Source organism: Ammospiza nelsoni, chromosome 16 (genome assembly GCF_027579445.1).
Source record: "Ammospiza nelsoni isolate bAmmNel1 chromosome 16, bAmmNel1.pri, whole genome shotgun sequence".
NCBI lineage: Eukaryota > Metazoa > Chordata > Aves > Passeriformes > Passerellidae > Ammospiza > Ammospiza nelsoni.
Window position 1 is genome coordinate 12,950,662 of NC_080648.1, and position 6,678 is coordinate 12,957,339.

A 6,678-nucleotide genomic window follows, 5' to 3' on the forward strand; every position below is an offset into this window, starting at 1 on the left:
TTTCCTCCCGAACTCGGAGCCCATCTCAGCTCCATCTTCCCAGCCCATCCAGGGCGTGAGCAGCCCAGCCCTGCCGACCACCCAGGCGTGCTGGGGTCGCCGCTGCCACCCCGGGCCCTCCCCTGGTCCCTCCTGCCACCTCCACCCACCTCACCGCGGGTGCTTTCCCCCCTCATCCTTCCGTGCAGGACATCACCTGCACCCTCCCCTGGCCCGTGTCCGGCAGGGCTGGGGGTGCTGGGCTTGCAGTAGGAGGGGGTTTGGAGGTGCACAGTGAGCCGGACCCCCAGTCCCGGCTGCCACCAGGGTCTCCTCCCCGGGCCACACACATCCATGTGGATATTTATACAGGAAGGGAGCGAGCATCCAGCCCCGCGCAGCCGCGTGGCTCCCCACGCACACCCCCCCAAGCCGTACGGACCCAACACGAATCAAACGCCTTGGAATGAGCCAGAATAAATATTTTACGGTAAATTACCAAGGCTAATAATTATAAAAATCTGTTCACATAACTCGGAGCCAGGGAAATGTTTCCAAGCAGCTGGTGACCACATGGGTGACGGTCCCCAGCTCCCCAGCTGGGATGGGGGAACCCCCCTGCTCGTGGGGAGCAGCCCAGGGTAGGGATGGGGTGGGTCTGGGGTGGGCCTGGGGTGGGTGTTCTCCCTGGATCCGGTGCTGGGGTTGCTGGGGGGTCTGTGAAATCCCTTGGAAGGGCTGGAGTCAGGATTTCCTGCAACAGCGATTGCTGATGGGGTTTTAGGAGGGGACGGTGTGGGGAGGGGAGGTCCAGATGCCCATGGGATGGGCTTGTTTTGAGCCATTCGACCACTCAGAGATGAGTTTTGGTGTGCAGCCATCCTCCCCAGCCAGCAGGATCCAGATCTGCCCCTGGCCCGCAGCTCTGCTGGGATGGGGCTGTCCCTGGGGGAATGTCTCTTGTCTCAGATTTGGCCCCGTGCTGGAGCTGGAGCAGGCACATGCCGGGCGAGATCCCCATCCCCGCCCAGCGGGAACTGCGGCTCAGGGAGGGGACCTGGCACCGGGGGTGGAAAGCTCTTTCTGCTTCTTCCCCTCTTTCTTCTTCTTCCAAGGATTAGTTGGGATGAGCCCAGTGAAAACATGGGCACACATACGCCTGACATCTCCCAGCCCCTTCCTTTTCCTTGCAGGCTGTCATCTCCTTGTGTCTGTCCCCATTGTGACTCACTGCAGCCTCCCTCCATCTCTGTGGCACCGCCTTGGCCCTGGAGCAGTTTGAAAAAAGGGGAGATTTGAGCAGCCAAAACCCACTCACTGCTCCCCCCTTCCCCCAGCCTTTTTCCCTCCCTCCCTGCCCTGATTCAGAGAAAAGAACCGGCTGGATTTCAGGTCAGCACCCGGCCCTGCCTTGCTCAGCTCCCGCGGGCTGATGACTCAGGCATGAGCGGCAGGGTCTGCAGCTCCGGCTCCGTCCCAGGCTGGCTCCGCTCCCCCCGGCACGGCTGCACCGACAATGGGGTTGGCCTTGAGTGAGCTGCAGCTCCTGCACGGCCTCCAGAGGGATCCCACCAGCAGCAAGGGAGGGAGGCAAGGGGGGACCCAGCACCCGTCCCCAGCCCGGGGCCTTGGATGTTCCTGGTGAGCACTGAGGGTGAAGGAATCCTTGATGGAAATGGGATGGGCACTCCCAGCCCTGCATGTCCACAGGTGGCCATGAGCATCCCACCCACACTCCTCGGTGCTGAGGAGTTGGAGGAAGAATTCCCAATTCTCTGTCTGAGATGGTTGCTGTGTCTCACCAGAGAGCTGTGATCAGCTCCCAGGGGACTCTGCAGCCCCCCAGGAGTGGTTCCCCATTCCCTGAGCTCCTGACTGCCCCGTGCTCAGCCCCTGCTCGGTCTCACAGCGAGACGTGCGCGGGCGGCGCGGCCCTTGGCGGAGGGACCTTGGCTCCCAGCGATCAACAGGAAACGGGAGATGGATTTCTCGGCAAACTGGGCTTTCCATAAACAGTCTGAGGGGCCGACCCGCGACGGCGGGAGCAGCGCAGAGCCAGGGCTGGGCTTTACAGCTGTTTATCACATTTCTCTGCTCTCGTTTCCTCTCTGGCTCAGCAGCTCAGGGTTCCTCTTCTCCCGCATGCAAACCGGGGATGAGTTGGGTGCTGTTGGATGGGCTGCTGCCATTCCCAGCTGGGATGCTCCTGCTGGAGCAGGATCAGGGCAGGCATCGTCCCATGGGTCCTGTGCCCTGCTCAGCCAGGGTGCAAAGTGCCAGAACAGTCTCCAATCATTCCCAAACATAAACACAGGTCCTGTCAGGCTCCCTTTGCTTTGGAGCACACAGAACCCACTGGCACACAAACCTCCAATTTCTCTGCAATCAGGACTTAAGAAAATACAGGCTGACCCCGAGGGCTGAGAAAGGCTGGGTGGAGGGGGGGGGGATGCTGGGCTCTCCACCTGTTTCTCATTAGCAGCAGCTTGTTCAGCGCCAGCTCCGCTCCCCATCCCACCCTGGTGAGCTTGGCAGCTCCACTATTTCCCACTGATTTCTGCCCGTCTCAAAGAGCATGAGATGAAAGGTTTGGCTGTACAGCATCCCTCCATCCATCCGCCCATCCCTCCTGGCTGGACAGAGCAGCTCCATGCCCTTGCACCCTCAATGACCCATGCCCGTGTCCCTGGGCACTGACCCTGACCCAGGAGGGGTGTCCGGGGCTGTCCCCGTCCCTGTCCTCATGCCTGCCCTGACCCATGGGACAGCAGGGACTGTGTTTTCGGGTGGTGAAGGTCACTGGGGTCAGCCAGCCCTGCTGGCTCAGCTGAACAAAGGGGCTTTCTTTGGCTGGGGCTCGGGGCGAGCGCCGCCCGTCTGGGAGTGAAGCCGCCTGCGTCACAGGAGACGGGATGGGATGGGATGGGATGGGATGGGATGGGATGGGATGGGATGGGATGGGATGGGATGGGATGGGGGGGTCCTCCAGAGGGCAGGAAAAGCAGTGGGGCTGCACTGGAGTCCAAGGGGAGCTGCCACTGGACACCTCAGAGATGAGAGCCTGGGACCCTCATGCCCACATCCCCTGGCAGGAGGATGCTGGGTGCCCAGGGCTGATGCATGGCCACTGTCCTCATCCCACGATGCCATTGTGGTGCCAGTGGTGCTGCCAGTCTGCCAAACAACGCCCAGCTTTACAAAATCCATCTGGTTTTGCCTCTGAAAGGCACAGAAATGCCCCACAGCAAGGCCACAGTGGGCACACAGACAGATGTCCAAGCAAAGAGTGAGACACCTGGCGCCACACTAATTCCAGCAGGTCAGTGTTGATGGCAAGTGCCAGCTCCTGGCTCCTCCCCACCATCCCAGGCACCGCCAAAACCACCCCACAACAGCCAAGTGCGATGCACAGCACAGCAGCAGCTCTGTGCAGCCGTGCAGGCGCTGCTGGCGCGGCCGGCCGTGCGTGCTCTGGCACCAGAACGCACATCCCACTGCCACGTGATGGAGGTGGAACAAAATGTGTTTGCCTGTGGAGAGGGGATGTGGATGGCGGGATGGGCCTGGGAGTGGGGCTGGCAGAGGAGGCAGGATGCTGGGATATGGGACTGGCCAAAGGGGGAAGGCTGCCTGGAAATGGGCTCTGCCGGGCCAGGGCTGTGTTAGGGAGAAAAGCTGGTATGTAGGTGTGCTGGTGCATGGGGACATTGAGCTGGGGAGTGTGTTGAAACAGAAGGGTTTGATTTTTTCATTTGAAATGGCATTTCTGTTCCCTTGGAGTATAAAATGAAACATTACCAAAAGAGGGGGAAAAAAAGGGGGGGAGAGACATCAGTAACCATTCCTTCCCACGCTGAAAAATCCCCTTTGTAGTTACATTTTTGCCGCCTTGTTTGTTTTCCAGCCTGGACGTGAAGCTGCAGCTCAGAGGCTCCTGTGTCCCTGTGCCATGGCTCTGCTGGCCTCAGGCTGCAGGGTGGGATGGCCCTCAGGGAGCCACACGGTGGGGATGCTCCCAGGGAATGCAGCAGCATGTGGTGGTGTGTTTGCATCACCCAGTGCCTGGAGGGACACAGCTCAGTGCCCACACTCATGGGAAGTGCAGCCAGGCAGTTCCTGATCCTGCAGAGAGGGATGCTCGTGCCCCCTGTGCCTCCAGCCCTGCATCCCAGTCCTCAGCAGGAGCAAGGGCACTGTCAATAAGGGCCAGGAGGTTCGTTCCAAGGAGGAATTGTGCAGGATTTGCTTTTGCAATTGTAAATCCAAACAGCAGCTGGTCCACGGGCCAGTTTTCTCGGGAAGAATGCTTCCAGCCACATGGAGCTCTGGAGCTTCCCCCTGGCTTCCCCATGGGGGCAGGACAGGTGAGGGATGAAGGTTCTGGAGGTGCAAAGACCTGTGGGGGTCCCTGGCACAGTCCATGCTCCTGCCTGGTCCTGGGAAGCAGTCAAGAAAGGTTTGGATCCATATCTTTTCTCCCATAGAATTTGCACCTCATATTCCCACTTTTAAATCTCTCTGGCAGTATTTGGTTTAATCCATGTTGAACCTGCAGGGTGAAGTGTCTGGAGCCATCCCAGCCACAGCCACTGCTGTCCCACACTGGGCACTGTGTCCTCTGTGTGCAAGGCGCACCCAGGGGTGCAGATGCCAACTCCCCCCAGAGCTGGGAGGCTGCTGGGAGAGTCTTCTCCAAGCTTTGCCCAGTCCCCACAACTTCTCAGCTCCCTGCCAGCTCCAGGAGCACTCCAGGCCCCAGACCCTGCTGATTAGAGACATTTAACATTCTTCCCAATGCCAAAGGGATCTTTTATCAGTGGGGTTTTTTTCCTGCAGACTATTTTCTTTGCATGAAAACATTAAATGGCCTGAGAGATAAGGAACAAATTTATAGCAGTTCACACCGAATCAGCCAAGGCACTGGCAAGGAAAAAATGCCTTCCCTCCTGCTACCCGCCTTCCCTCGCACGCTCCCCACCCCGGCCGCTTCCTCTCATTCTCTCCAAATTCTACAGACTCCCACGAAAAGCTTGGCCAGCCTGTCCCAGCTTTTCCTGCCCAGGCAGGGCTTGGTGCAAGGTCTCCACAGAGCCAGGGGATTTGGCACAAGGAGGTGCTGGCACAGTCCCATTCATCATCTCCCTGCGATGCTGCTGAGGGCTGCCTTCATGTCAGGGTGATGCAGCCCTGTGTCCAGCAGCCCTGGACATGAGGACAGGATCCTGGACATGAGGACTGGATCCTGGACATGAGGATTGGATCCTGGGCATGAGGATAGGATCCTGGACATGCACTCCCTCCTGGCACGAGGATGGATTCAGTCTGTGCAAAGCCTTGCCTTAAAAACGAGCCAGTCTAAATCTGGGTGGATGTTAACTGTGGGTCTGGGTGAGACCTGTCAGCCCCCCCTTCCCTTCCCCAATAAAGCATCCCTTGTTCCATCCCTGCCGCTGGGAGCTGCTCAGCAAACCAGTCCCGGGGCTCACAGAGCTGTAATGTTTAAGTTACCAAAATCTGCAATAAATTTTCCTAGCAGCCCCCAATCATCTGGCCCCCGTCCGCCAGCACTGCCGGTTTATGAGCTCTGAAGAGCTATAAAGGCCTTTTACTGGCTGCCTTTTTTATTTCAAATTAGAGTGTGACTGGATAAACACTGGACAAAGTAAGGATTTACTGGGCATCCTGCGTAGAGCAGGGCTGGGGGCTCAGGGACAAGTGGAGCTGTGGCTCTGTGGGATGGACAGCATATCCCAACACCCTGCGTGAGTGGGCTCCTGCCTTTCTTCCCCTGGCTGGGCAAAAACATGAGGGCTGGTGAAGGGGAGCCCACTTTGGGAGCCCTCATGGGTGCCAGTCAGGGGTGGGCACCAATGAAGGGCCCCAGTGCTGAGGAATCCACCCAATCTGGTGAAAACAGAGCATGCATGTGGCCCACTCCATCTCAGACCACACTTGGAGTTTTGCCACCTGTGGATGTCCTCTCCTGCACAGAAGGTCAAAGCCAACATCTCTTCTATGGGATTAAGGGAAGGATGCAGTGCCAAGGACCCTAGACATCCCCATCCCACCCTGAGGGGGCTGATGCATGGGGCAGTGGCAGTCACTGTCCGTGCTCAGGACCTGGAGATGTCCCTTCCCCACTTGCAAAGATGGTGTTACCCATTTTACAGGCACCATGGCCTGTCCCCAGACACCACAAAAGGGGACAGAGGGGAGAAAATGGGTAAACAGCATGAGGAGGGTATCCCATGCGGGTATTTCCCACTCCTTCCCTGTCAGCACCTTGCCTGCTTGCTGCCCCAGGGATGTCTTTGTGTCCTTGGGATTTGAGCAGGGAGGGGACATGACACCAGCCCTCCTCAGCCCCTCTCTGCCACTGTTAGCCACAGCTCATGGGACCTTTGGGCTCTGCCATGTCCTCAGGACAGGAGGGATGTCTGGGGTCTCATGTTGGGGATGTTTGGGTTAGTTTCTCCCACTTCACATCATGCCCAAAGAACAGGGAAAGGGACATCCCTTTCTTGGCTTCGAGTCTGGGGGCTTGGTTGCTCTTTTGGGCGGACAAAACCATGCAGGGGGTGATCCTGGTGGAGCAGAGCAGTTCTCCAGGCTGTAATTTAGGGTCTCCCCATTCCTGGGGGGGGTCCCAGGGCAGAGGGGCTGCTTGCTGCTTGCTGCAGCCCCCCAGGACAGGCGCTG